Raw genomic sequence first — 14,174 nt, 5'->3', positions numbered from 1 at the left:
TCCAGTACCCTGGAAATTCATGATGCCTTGGTGTGTTTATGATACCTACCTGAGCTTGCCTTCTCCAGAAAGTGTCTCATTCTATTTCTTTTTATTCTTATCTGTTGCCCTTATTTTTCTCTGAAACCTTACTTATCTCTAGCATAACCCTCAGAGACTTGCTCTTTGCTAGGTAGCTATTGTAACTGACTGACCTGGGCTAATGGACTGGTTTTGCTCCTAAAGAGTGGTTGCACACAGAAAAGTATGGCAAATTTTAACCCTTGAGAGTTGGCCATGGTAGGAAAATTACTAATCAGGGCTCACTGGTTCTAGGAGAACTAATTTACCAACACAACACTGATTAAATTCTGTGGTCTCAATGCCTGTGGCCCAGTGCTTAACTAAGAGGTGCCTCAGGAAGCGCCTCATCTTCTTTTTAACCAAAGGAGCAACTACATGTTTATATTTTGAACTCCTACCTAATACTTATGTGAAGAACAGTTTCCACTGATATAAAATAAATAATAAACATTTGAAAACTACTGTTTTAGGCCAACCAACTAATTTTGAAGATGAGTCAATGGAAAATTAGAACGGTTAAAAAGAGTTGTTCAATATCACACAAAGGACAAGAGAAAAATGGCAGGGCAAGTACTATAACCTAGGTTTCCCTATTCCTAGTCTAATGCTCTTCCTACTTTTACTTAATGGTCCCACATTAAAATTTCCCTGTTTTGTTTCTCATCCCATGAAAAAAACAAAGATGTCAAGTAGTGTATCTGATAGAATAACCAAAGTTCCCAGTAATGTATGCTGATTATGAGTGGGGCCTTCTAGAGAAAATGCCCCCTCAGAACATTTTAGTGAATGGAAGAAACTGAATGCAAGAAAGAAAGGAGAAGTAGCAGTAGAGGCACTGGGTATACAGTAATGATTACAATTGTAATTTTAAAAATTATAAAAAATTATATAGCACTTAGTATGTGCCAAACACTGTTCTCAGTATTTTATAATATTAATTACTCAATACAACAATTCTATCAGGAAAGTACTCTTTTTATCATCCCCATTTACAGATGGCACAAAGATGGTAAGTACTTTGTTTGCAGTCGTACAACTAGAAAGTGATAAAGCCAGGATTTGAACCCAGGCATTCCTGCTCTAGCATCTAGAATCTAAGCCATTAGACTGACTTATCTCTTCAGATGTTCAATAAATATATGTTGAACGAATAAGTGACTGAATAGATAGTAGATACTGGGATCAGAGATTCTTGGGGACATATCAAATAACGGGAACATCAAACAATGCTGTCTTCACGTAGAATAAGTGCAACAGAGTAAGTCGAATGAATCTTTTATTAAGAAAAAGTCACTCTTGTCATAAATTTTGGTGGGGAAAAACAGGTTTAATCAACTAGGCCTCTAGGATTCTAGTTAAGCCTTTCTATGTCCCTCACATTTCTGATTGAACCACTTAGCAGTAGAGGGCTCTTGAATAAGTCTCAAGGATGATCAGCCCACTTATATAATTTCTAGGAAAAGAGTCTTCCCACTCCTCTGGTAACTGTATACAGAGACTGACTTAGCCCTTCAAAGTTGAAAGGTTTAAAATTTTGTAATCAGTACTTTTCATTATGCTATATGTTAAAGGGTGGGGGGGGATAAGGAAGTATACAACATAGACCCTTCTCTTATGGCATTACAATCTAATTGGCAAGCTAGGCTCAACACCCCACAAATGATTAGTGAGCAATGCAAGAACACTTATAATCAAGTGTGTGATTCAGACTGTCAAGCAGAGTGAGAATTTAGAGAAATGGGATATTAGAGCAGATGGAAATAGATGTGGAAGGCCTGGTCTGAAACTGAGTTTAAACTAAGTGGGGTCTTGCAGGATGAACACAACTTGATAAAGCAAAGAAGAGCATTTTAGGTAAGAGGAGAGACATGAAGGAAACCAACCATAGATAATGCTTCTATGACTCAATAAATGGACCACTTTGATTAAAGCAGATATTGTGCATCAGGGATAAGGGAACTGAGGTTGGGTATTTATTCATTTACTCATTCATTCATGGAGCAAATGCTAAGTGAGCACAATGTCATGTGTTGGGAATACTGTGATAAATGGGACCCAATCCTGGCCTTCAAGTTGCTTATATTCAAGTAGTAGAAACAGATTCATAAGCATAATAGTGCTATGATAGAAGTATGCTCCAAGTGGGCTCCTGACTCAGCTTGGCTGTGTCAGGGAAGGCTTCATGGAGGAAGTGATGGCTGAGCTTAAATTATTGATAGGATTCAACCAATCAAAAGTGGGGAGGACAGTAAGAGTGGCAGAGAGAAGCATGGGCAAATCCTACATGAGTAGGATCATGTAGCAGCCATGGCAATAGTCTAATCAGATCTTCCTACGAGAGTACCTGCTGTGGAGATCACTGATGACAGACTCTAGCTACAACACCCTTGAATCCATTGCAGTGTTCCCATCAGGCCATGCTTCCCCCCAGGGAATTCTCAGACAAAGACTGGGCATAGCAGGGTTACTAGTATCAGTCCATTTTTTGCCCATTGTGGGATTCTTTTAATGGGCAACTTTTGCTTGGGTACTCCCCGTCAACCTTGTCCAAGACTTTAGAACTTCATTGCAGTATGAGGCTCTTCCTACTCAATCCTTCTTTCCTCTCTTTCACAAGTGTCAGACCTGCATCATGGTTTCTAAGCTCTTCCCAACTACTGCTGCTCCCTCTATCCTTTACAAATGGTTCTTCCAATAAATATTTTGCATGTCCAATCCTGTCTTGACCTCTTCTTTTCTGAGGAATTAAACTGACACAAAGCATCAAAATATATGCAGGAGAACAAAACATCATGCAGTATTACTTGTGGGTAAGGGCCAGTGGAGGGAAATCAGATGGAGAGGTAGATGCGGGTGGGGGTGGGGCAGATAACTGAGGGCGCTGAATACCTTGCACAGGAACTTGGACTTTAAGCCTGTGGACATAGGGAGCCACTGAAAATTTTTATGGAAGAATGAAGTGCAGATTTGTGATTTAGCTTTGATCTCTCTGGACTCAAAGTGGAAGAGAGACTTGAAGGAGTTAAGGCTAGATGCATGAACAAGAGACCTGATTTTAAATCCAGCCTCTCCTACTTATTATGCATATTTGTAATATGGTAGCATCTGTAGTATTTGTAAGTAATTTACTCTGACCCTTTGTTTCCTCATCTTTAAAATGGGGGGAAGATCTACTCTACAGAATCATTTTAAAATAAAATATGATAATATAGTTAATACATGCCTAGCATAGTACCTGATACAGAGTAGAAGCTCAATAACTGGTATCTTTTTTCTCTTTTATTATTATTTTACACTTGTAACTTAAAAAAATTAAAGTATTGGCTAAGGATAACAGAAAAAAAGGCTAGATGCACGGAGACTAATTAAGATGCCTTTGTGGTGGTTTAGAAAGTAGTAAAAACGACAGTGACAATAGGAAGGAAGAGGAGAAGAATTTAATTAATATTTAGGCAGAAAAACTGGGGGGACTTGGTGAATGTCTGGTTGTGGGGATTAAGTGTGAAGGTGGAATCTAAGATGAGGCCCAGTTCTGTAGTGTGGGCTTCTGTGTAGAGAATATGAGAGGAATCGTCAGCTTCAAGTTCCATTTAGGATATGTTTGGGTTGTTGCTCTATGGATCATGTATGGGACATTAAGATGTCCAGCAATTTGTCATATATGGAAGTCTAAAACTCAAGAGATAATTCTGAGTTGGAGATAAAGATTTGGGATAGGTTAGTGGGTATGTGAACTCACCTAGTGGAATGTGTCAAGTAAGAAGAGGAATGAGCTGAAGATGAATTTAAAAGTGGCACCCTTTGTATAAAAATATATGTTACAGAATACTCTTGGAAATATACTCAATGGAATCTGAATTCAACAGGGTTTTATATTCACCACCATCCATTTAAAAAATACCAGGAGACCCAGCCATTCCATTTCTAGATATCTAAGAGCAATGAGTATATACATCCACCATGAGATATGAACAAGAATATCCATAGTATTTTACTCATAATAACCAAAACCTAGAGAAAAACCAATCGTCCATCAGGAGTAAATAAATAATGGCACATACATACACTGGAATATTATACAGCAGTGGTTCTCACAAACCCTTTACACTCTTAAAACTTACTGAAGACACCAAGGAGTGTTTATTTCTGCAAGTTACTTATAATAATTTTTTTGTATTAAAAATTAATGCTGAAAAATTTCAAAATATTTATATATTAATTAATTTTAACAATAAATCTATTACGTTAACATACATTACATAATGCATACACAGCAATGATAATTATGGCTAAAGGTTGTCACCACAGATTCTACAGACGTTAAAGGTTAATAGGAAAGCACTGTGAATGACATCATGTCAACATATTCAACAACATGGATGAAAAGGACAAATTTATTGAAAAATACAACTTACCAAAACAGACACAAGAAGCAGAAAGTCTGAATATCCCTTTATCTATTAAACAAATTGAATAGTTTTTTTGTTAAAAAAACTTTTCCAAAGGAAAACTGCAGGGTGGTCGCTGCGGCGGGGTCTGCTAGCACTCTAATTGGCACAGAGTTTACAACTTAAAAACTGGTTTATATAAGTCCATGCCTCTCTCTCGCTTTGTCACAGCTTACCCTTCCTGCTTCCCATATCCTCAAGTCCATTCTCTACTAGGTCTGTGTCTTTATTCTTATCTTACCCCTAGGTTCTTCATGACATTTTTTTTCTTAAATTCCATATATATGTGTTAGCATACGGTATTTGTCTTTCAACTGATTCACTTTGTTATAAAGCAGAAACTAACACACCATTATAAAGCAATTATACTCCAATAAAGATGTAAAAAAAACTGGTTTATACACTGTATAGTTTCTTTAGAGCTGCAAACAACAGCACTAAAATATTTATAAATATTTATAAATAAATCTAATTAAATTCCTCTACGTGGAAATTACAAAACAGAGTTGAGAGAAATTAAAGAATACCTAATACAGAAATATAGCATGATTCAATATTGTTAATGTGATAATTCTCCCCAAATCTATAGGTATAACACAAACAAAACTCCAGCAAGCTTTTTTTTTTTTAATGCTTAAAATACACCATTGAGAAAAAGAAAAGGCAAGCCAGATACTGGGAAAAAATATTCACAATACATACATCAAACAAAGGACTTATATCCAGAATATACACACAGACACACTCAATAATAAGAAAAAAAAAACAGTAATGGGAAAAAGATTTGAACATACACTTGACAAAAAGAAGACATATATATATATATATATATATATATATACACGTATAAATGGTCAATAAGGTCATGAAAAAATACTTGATGTCACTAGTCATCAGGGAAAGGAAATTAAAAGCCACAGAGATACCACCACATACCCATTAGAATAGATAAAAAGTTAAAAACTGACCATATCGGGACCTCCCTGGTGGTGCAATGGATAAGACTCTATGCTCCCAATGCAGGGGGCCTGGGTTCGATCCTTGGTCAGAGAACTAGATCCCATATGCATGCCACAACTAAGGAGCCCGCCTGCCGCAATTATGGAGCCCACGTGCTACAACTAAGGAGCCCTGGAGCTGCAACTAAGGAGCCTGCCTGTGACAACTAAGACCCGGCACAACCAAATAAATTAAAACAACAATAACAAAACTGACCATATCAAGTGTTAGCAAGGATGTGGAACAACTGGAAATCTTATACTCTGCTGGTGGGAATACAATATGGTACAAACACTTTGGAAGACAGTTTGACAGTTTCTGAAAATTTTAAACATAAACCTACCATATGACCTAGCAATTCCACTTCTAGGTATTCACCTATGAGAGGTGAAAACATGTTCATATTAAGACTTGTACACAAATGTTCATAGTAGTTCTATTTGTAATAGCTAAAACTGGGAACAACCCAAATGTCTATCAACAGATGAATGGATAAACAAATTGTGGTATACAATGGAAATTGGGGTATACCCATAAAATGGAATATAGCAATAAAAAGGAACAATTATTAACACAAGGAACAATATAGATGCATCTTAAAATCATCAAGCTTTGTGAAAGAAGCCATTAAAAAATTGCATAGTGTGTGATTCCATTTGTTTAGAAATGCAAAGTAATCTATAATGACAGAATGCACAGAATCGGTGAATACTTGAGTTGGGGATGGAAGGAGAGATTCACAAGGTTGAGGCACGAGAAAACTTTTGGGAATGATGGAAATGTTTTATATTTTTCTTTTTTCCCCTTGAACTTATATTTCCATTCTACTTCTCTACAGAATTTTATCTTAATAAAATATATTTCTATTTTTGAAAGTAATTAAACATCCTCGAATACTTCTATGCAATAAAATCAGGGGCATATTCTTAATCTGATAAATTTTAGGGAAGAATTCAAAATGAAGCAGAGAATCTGGAAATTCTAGTTTGAAGATGATGGACTATAACATTCATTTGGCATTTACTACATTAAATTACTACATAACTTATTATCTATATGCCTTATTTGACTAATTAGTTCGTTGAAGGCAGGGATGCATCTCAGATCTTCTGTAGCACAAGACCTGTATAGTATACAGTAGATGGCTCATTGATTTATTTTCTTATTCATCCATGCAACAAAGATTTCTTGAGCATTTGTATATAAGGTGCTTACCAGGCCTTGGGCATATAATGAAGGGTACATGCAGGGCTCAGTAAATTCCTCTTGATAATTGATTGATAATTATTAGGTGCATCTCAGAAAGGGTGTTCTCTTTTCTTCTGTAAGTACAGGTGCATCACAGGTCCTATTAACCCTGTTGTAAAATCAAGGACTCTAAGACACAGAGATTGAGTGACTCACTTAGGGTCATGTGCTTCGTTGTGAGTGAAGCAAAGATTGAGACCCTTACAGATTCTTTCCTGAAGCAAGGTGCTAGAGGAATTCATTCAGATTGACTGGGGTTCACATTTCATTAAAACGCTCTCATTTCACTTCTGCTACATCCACCTTCTCAGACTCATATTTCTGAATTGCTTTACTTCCACTTTAGACACTGTCAGGATAAATTAGACACCAAGGGTCCATGATATCCTCGGAAGCAGAACTGCTATAAAACAAGGGAGTTTTGTATTTCTATATAGTGTAGCACTTTTTTGGAGATTTTTTCCCTAAGAGCAAAAACGGAAAAGACAACTTGGGTGAATTTTGAAGCATAAAAAAAGAAAATAAAATTTTACTTTACTACATATCCTCCAGCAAGTGTAGCCAAAGGAGTGTAAGTAATAGTAAATATTTTATCGTCTGACAGTGCATCTACAAATGCTGAATAATCTGATAGATTTCTGACGATGAGCAGAGAAAGGAGAATGACTCTGATGATACATAAACTTGGATCAGATATAGGCTCCGTTTTTGCTGTTATCATCCATCCATGGCCTAGCCCACTCAGTTGACATGGCATATTGTTAATAAAGCATTAGTACCACAAGTACATTGCCCTACACTGTGTTTATCTTGTTGGAAGCTGTAACTGTGTGAAACACTGGCCTCAGTGAAAAATGTAATATGTTATGAATTATATAAAGATCAAAATAATTTAGACTAATAATAGTAGTTGTTCGTGAAGGATAAAAACATGGGTTATATACTGTGTAGAGTTTACAACTCAGCATTGCTCTTAGGTTTTGTTTCCATTCTAGTCCCTTGAGAGAGCCATGAATTTCAAGCCGAGCCTTGTGGGAGAAACAAAGTTCCCCGACCAGAATGTGAGCTCCATGAAGGTGGGGAACCTGATTTATTTAGCAATATCTTCCTAGCACATTGTTCTTAGAACAGAGTTTACTATTTGTTGAATGAATAATGCATAAATGGGAGTGTAAAAAGAAAAACAACTTTCAGTTTCAAGCTAAGTCATTCTCTGATTTCCTCCAGGATGAGACACAGAAAATTAGAGTGAACCCAATCTCCAGGGGACTGTGGCTGGTGGGGGTGCAAGGGAGCTGAGGATACCACGTGGCACTCCTACATCCCAGAGTGGGACAGAGAATCCTTGCGTATAGAATCTTGGTAGGAAACAATAAAGCATGCTCTTGGCCCTTGCCTCCCTGCCCCCACTCCTGCCCCACCTCATAGAGTTTGAAAGAGTTCTTGCATCTTTAAATTCGGATTCCTCTGGGACTAAGAAAAGGGCTTCAGATCTCGCCTGATTCTCACTAATTAGTGCCAGGTGGGAAAGCCTGCAGGTGTGGTTCAGGGATCACTGTAACGGGCTAGAATAAGAGCAAGGTCAAGGATCAATCAGGTAGACTGATAGAGGGTCAGGCTTTGAAATGGATGGAAATTACCTCTCTGAGATAGTTCAGAATCTGGGTGAAGATAGAACAATTCAGAGGTGATTAAAAGGGAGCAGATACAGAAACATTTTGCAGTAGAAGGGAGTATGTACAAACATTTTGAAGTACAGGAGAGGGAAGGTGAAGGAACTTGTTGGGACCTAAGCCACAGACACCTTTCCTTATTTCTTTCTGGTAAAATTTCACGTTTGAGCCTACTGTGCCACATGTTCTGGGAAGGTGATTTTCCTCCTCAGCATGAGGGATGGATTATGAGTATTGTCATTACCTTGACAAGGAATGAGTTTAGGGTGGGTGTGTGACACAATTTTGTCCAGTGGAACCCAGGGGCAATTCTGCTACAGGGGTCCTGAAAGGGTTTTTCTTCCTTTGGGGGTGGGGGGAGAGAGAGAGAGGAGAGAGAGGAGAGAGAGGAGAGAGAGGAGAGAGAGGAGAGAGAGGAGAGAGAGGAGAGAGAGGAGAGAGAGGAGAGAGAGGAGAGAGAGGAGAGAGAGGAGAGAGAGGAGAGAGAGGAAGGGAGAGAGAGGAAGAGGGGGAGGGGGCGGGGAGGGGGGAGAGGGGGAGAGGGGGAGAGGGGGAGAGGGGGAGAGGGGAGAGAGAGGGGGAGGGAGAGGGGGAGGGAGGGGAGGGAGGGGAGGGAGGGGGAGGGAGGGGGAGGGAGGGGGAGGGAGGGGGAGGGAGGGGGAGGGAGGGGGAGGGAGGGGGAGGAGGGGAGGGAGGGAGGGAGGGAGGGGAGGGAGGGGAGGGAGGGGAGGGAGGGGAGGGAGGGGAGGGAGAGGGGGAGGGAATATCCCCAGTCTTTGCTGGATGCCTTCATTTGCATGTGACATCAAGGAATGCTGAAGCCATGGTGTAGCCTTGCCAGGAACTGATAGGAAATATACCATCATTCTGAGGATGGCAGAGCAGGAAGAAGAAATCCACTTGCATCTTCAATGACATACTTGAGCTACCCAATTAACCAATCTTGGAACCATCTTCCCCCAAACTTATTTTATGAGCTAATACATTTCTTTATTTTTAAAAAGTCACTTCTAGGGACTTCTCTGGTGGTCCAGTGGTTAAGAATCCACCTTCCAATGCAGGGGACGCGGGTTGGATCCCTGGTCGGGGAACTAAGATCTCACATGCCTCGGGGCAACTAAGCCTGTGCACTCTGGAGCCTGTGCATCACAACGAGAGAGAAGATCGCTGTGCCAGAAGGAAAAGATTCCGCATGCCACAACAGAGATCCCACGTGCCACAACTAAGACCTGACAAGACCAAATAAATAAATAAATATTTTAAAAAAGATTTATCAGAACACAGCCATTAAAAAAAAGTCACTTCTACTCAGGTATTCTGCTGCACTTGTACTGATGCCTTCCTTGATCCCTTGGAGTAAAGTAAGAAGTGAGAGTATGTGTGATAACTATGAGGTGTGGGATTTGAAAAGTTTGAAACAGATATTTCAGCTTTCACCTTGGCCCCCCTTCCCTCACACCATAGCTACACCACCTCCCACTGGACTCAGACAAGGGCCAGGAAACACAGGACTGGAGTCAGAGGATCTCTCTCTTCTGATGACCTGGGCTCTGCTTTTGGCTCAAGCTTATTGTGTATGGCTCCTTCTTCCTTGAGGACATGTTCTCTCCCAGGAGGCTCCTCAGTCACTGAGGTAATCGGACATGTCTGAACCCCAAATCACACCTTAGGCTCAAGTGGGGGACCCCAAATTCAGCACCATTTTCTGCATTATCTAGAATGCTCTGCTGCCTTTGAGCATGAAGAGAGTGAATGAAAACAGCCCAGACTCAGGGTTGGGAACTGGCACAGCCTTGGGAGAAGGTCAGAGTATGCAGGAATCAGCGTGGCTCCACTAGATTATAATGTCTATGAAGGCCACATACCACACAGCCCAAAATGCTGCATATACAGAGTTAGTGCTCAACAGATGTGGACTGAATTTATTTGAAGTTGACTGGTTTCTAAACTGAAGGTCAAAAGGCTTCTTTCTACTGAATCTTCATTCAGAGTGCCTTTTACCTGCCACTCCTTTCCCTCCCAAAAAAGAAACCTTCAATATTTTCACGTCACATATGTTTATTTTATGACATATTTGTGAGATACGGAAGGATAAGAATAGTCTAATTTAATTTACGAGAAAGCAGCAAAGACACAAAGACTTGATCTAACTTGGCCAAGGTCCCAGAGGGTGTCTGTGGCCAAGCTGGAATCGCCCACTAAGTCCTCAGGCTCTCAAGCCATTGTACTGATGGCCCTGTACGTAGTTCTTTTTTTTTCCTTTTGTACTTTATTGGAGTATAGTTGACTTACAATGTTTTCTTAATTTCAGTTGTATAGCAGTGATTCAATTACACATATACATATATTTTCCTTCTTTTTTTTCAGATTCTTTTCCCATATGGGTTATTATAGAATACTGAGTAGAATTCCCTGTGCTATCTAATAGGTCCATGCTGGTTATCTATTATATATATAGTAGTGTGTGTATGTTAATCCCAAGCTCCTAATTTATGCCTCCAACCCACAATTCCCCTTTGGTAAATATAAGTCTGTTTTTCAATTCTCTGCAGACAAGCACACTGAAGTTTTACTGAGCTCGGCCCACCAGACCAACCCCAGCTATACCCACCAACACACCTTCCCATCAGGAAACTTCCGCAAGCCTCTGAGATAGCCTCATACATGAGAGAGTAGACACCAGTAGCAAGAAGAACTACAATCCTGCAGCCTCTGGAACAAAAGGCACATTAAAGGACCTAGAAGAACTAAACAGCGAACAAACACCGAGGAACAACACAATAGGTGAAATTAAAAATTCTCTAGAAGGAATCAACAGCAGAATAACTCAGACAAAAACGAATGAGTAACTTAGAAGGTAAAATAGTGGAAATAACGACTGCAGAGCAGAATAAAGAAAAAAGAATGAAGAGAACCGAGGACAGTCTCAGAGACCTCTGGGACAACATTAAACGCCCCAGCATTCGAATTATAGGGGTCCCGGAAGAGGAAGAGCAAAAGAAAGGGACGGAGAAAATATCCGAAGAGAGTATAGCCGAAAACTTCCCTAATATGGGAAAGGAAATAGTTAATCAAGGCCAGGAAGCGCAGACAGTCGCGTGCAGGATGAATCCAAGGAGAAACACGCCAAGACACATATTAATCAAACTATCAAAAATTAAATACACAGAAAATATATTAAAAGCAGCAAGGGAAAAACAGTAAATAACACACAAGGGAATCCCCATAAGCTGAACAGCTCATCTTTCAGCAGAAATTCTGCAAGCCAGAAGGGAGTGGCAGGACATAGTTAAAGTGATTCAGGAGAAAAACCTACAACCAAGATTACTCTACCCAGCAAGCTACCACCTTTTAATTCATTGTTTGCAAGCCCCTCTCTAGAAGCAGACATCTCTAACAGGTGAATGACGCACACCAGTTTATGCGTCACGCCCTAGCTGGGTCAACTGCCTAGGCTTTTAAAAAATATTAAATAATAGAGAAAACAATTATAAGGGCATCATCACTCACTTCCATATACTATTTCTATAAAACATCTCAGTATTTAATTTATACTACAGAAGAGTTACAGAAACTTCCTAAACTCTTTCCCTCCAAATAGTGGACTGGCTAAACTAAGAACTGGTACATCCAGAAGATGCAGCCATTAAAAATCATCTTTGCCAGCTCTTTTCGGAGATACAGCTGACCCTAGGATTGGAGCAGAAAACTACAATATGATTCCGGAACATCCTGTCATATCAGAAGTTAAATATCAAAGATGACTGGATCATGCTGACAAGGACTCAGGAAGCAGAAAAGTTACCTGGGCTAGGCCGGGAGGCCAGGCGCGCCGCGGCGCGGGGAACGGGCTCCGGGGCGCGTCCTCTGCTCCGCTGCGCGGAGGCTGGGGCGTGGAGTGGAAGCCGCAGACGCGGGCCGCTCGCCGAGCTCCCCGCTCCCTTTTGCAGGAGCCACGGGCACGCCTCAGAGAACACGCCCAGGGGTGGCGCCCGGCCAGGCTCGGCCGCCTCGGGACTTCAGGACCGTTACTCGCCGCCAGGGAGGGAGCGCCGCGGGGAATTCAGGACCGACCCGCCGCGGCTACCTTCTCTATCTATCCCGGCGCAGAGGCGCGCTGAGACTCCGGGCGTCCTGTGCTCGCTGCGCGGAGGCTCGGGCGTGGAGAGGAAGCCGCAGACGCGGGCCGCTCGCCGAGCTCCCCGCCCCCTTTGGCAGGAGCCAGGGGCGCTCCTCAGAGAACTCGCCCAGGAATGGCGCCCGCCCAGGCTCGGCCGCGGGACTTCAGGACCCTCGTGCCGCGGCTGCCTCCTCTACCCGGGCGCTGAGGCGCGCTCCGAGTCCACGCCCCCAGACCCTTGCCAATCTCGTGAGCCTTTAGATTTCCACTGAGATTTCCGCCTGGCTGTCTATCCCCCGCCCCTCCCAGACGCACCGCCCCCCCCCCGACCCCGCCCCCCGCCGCCCAGGTCGGGGCACGGTGTTCCCGGCCTTCAGCCGCGTGGCTGGCAGGGTCTAGGGGCTTCCGCCAGGTGTCACGCCTGTGCCTCTGAGGTGGGAGAGCCGAGTTCAGGACACTGGTCCACCAGAGACCTCCCGGCTCCACTCCACGTACTATCAGACGGCGAAAGCTCTCCCAGAGATCTCCATCTCAACGCTAAGACACAGCTCCACTCACCGACCAGCAAGCTACGGTGCTGGACACCCTAGGCCAAACAACTAGCAAGACAGGAACACAACCCCACCCATTAGCAGAGAGGCTGCCTAAAATCATAGTAAGGTCACAGGCACCCCCAAAACACAACAGCAGATGCGGTCCTGCCCACCAGCAAGACAAGATTCAAGCCTCATCCAGCAGAACACAGGCACGACGAGTCCCCTCCACCAGGAAGCCTACACGACCCACTGAACCAACCTTAGCCACTGGGGGCAGACACCAAAAACAAAGGGAGCTCCGAACCTGCAGTCTGTGAAAAGCAGACCCGCAAACACAGTAAGTTTAGCAAATGAAAACACAGAGAAACACACAGCAGATGAAGGAGCAAGGTAAAAACCCACCACACCAAACAAATGAAGAGGAAATAGGCAGTCTCCCTGAAAAAGAATTCACAGTAATGAGAGTAAAGATGATCCAAAATCTTGGAAATAGGATGGAGAAAATACAAGAAACGTTTAACAAGGACCCAGAAGAACTAAAGAGCAAACAAACACCGAGGAACAACACAACAGACGAAATTAAAAATTCTCTAGAAGGAATCAACAGCAGAATACCTGAGGCAGAAGAACAGATAAGTGACCCGCAAGATGAAATAATCGGAAATAACGACTGCAGAGCAGAATAAAGAAAAAAAGAATGAAGAGAACCGAGGACAGTCTCAGAGACCTCTGGGACAACATTAAACGCCCCAGCATTCGAATTATAGGGGTCCCGGAAGAGGAAGAGCAAAAGAAAGGGACGGAGAAAATATCCGAAGAGAGTATAGCCGAAAACTTCCCTAATATGGGAAAGGAAATAGTTAATCAAGGCCAGGAAGCGCAGACAGTCGCGTGCAGGATGAATCCAAGGAGAAACACGCCAAGACACATATTAATCAAACTATCAAAAATTAAATACACAGAAAATATATTAAAAGCAGCAAGGGAAAAACAGTAAATAACACACAAGGGAATCCCCATAAGCTGAACAGCTCATCTTTCAGCAGAAATTCTGCAAGCCAGAAGGGAGTGGCAGGACATAGTTAAA

Source organism: Lagenorhynchus albirostris, chromosome X, assembly GCF_949774975.1.
Source record: "Lagenorhynchus albirostris chromosome X, mLagAlb1.1, whole genome shotgun sequence".
Taxonomy (NCBI): domain Eukaryota; kingdom Metazoa; phylum Chordata; class Mammalia; order Artiodactyla; family Delphinidae; genus Lagenorhynchus; species Lagenorhynchus albirostris.
The sequence above is the reverse complement of the archived record's forward strand: the minus strand, read 5'-3'. Positions refer to the sequence as shown.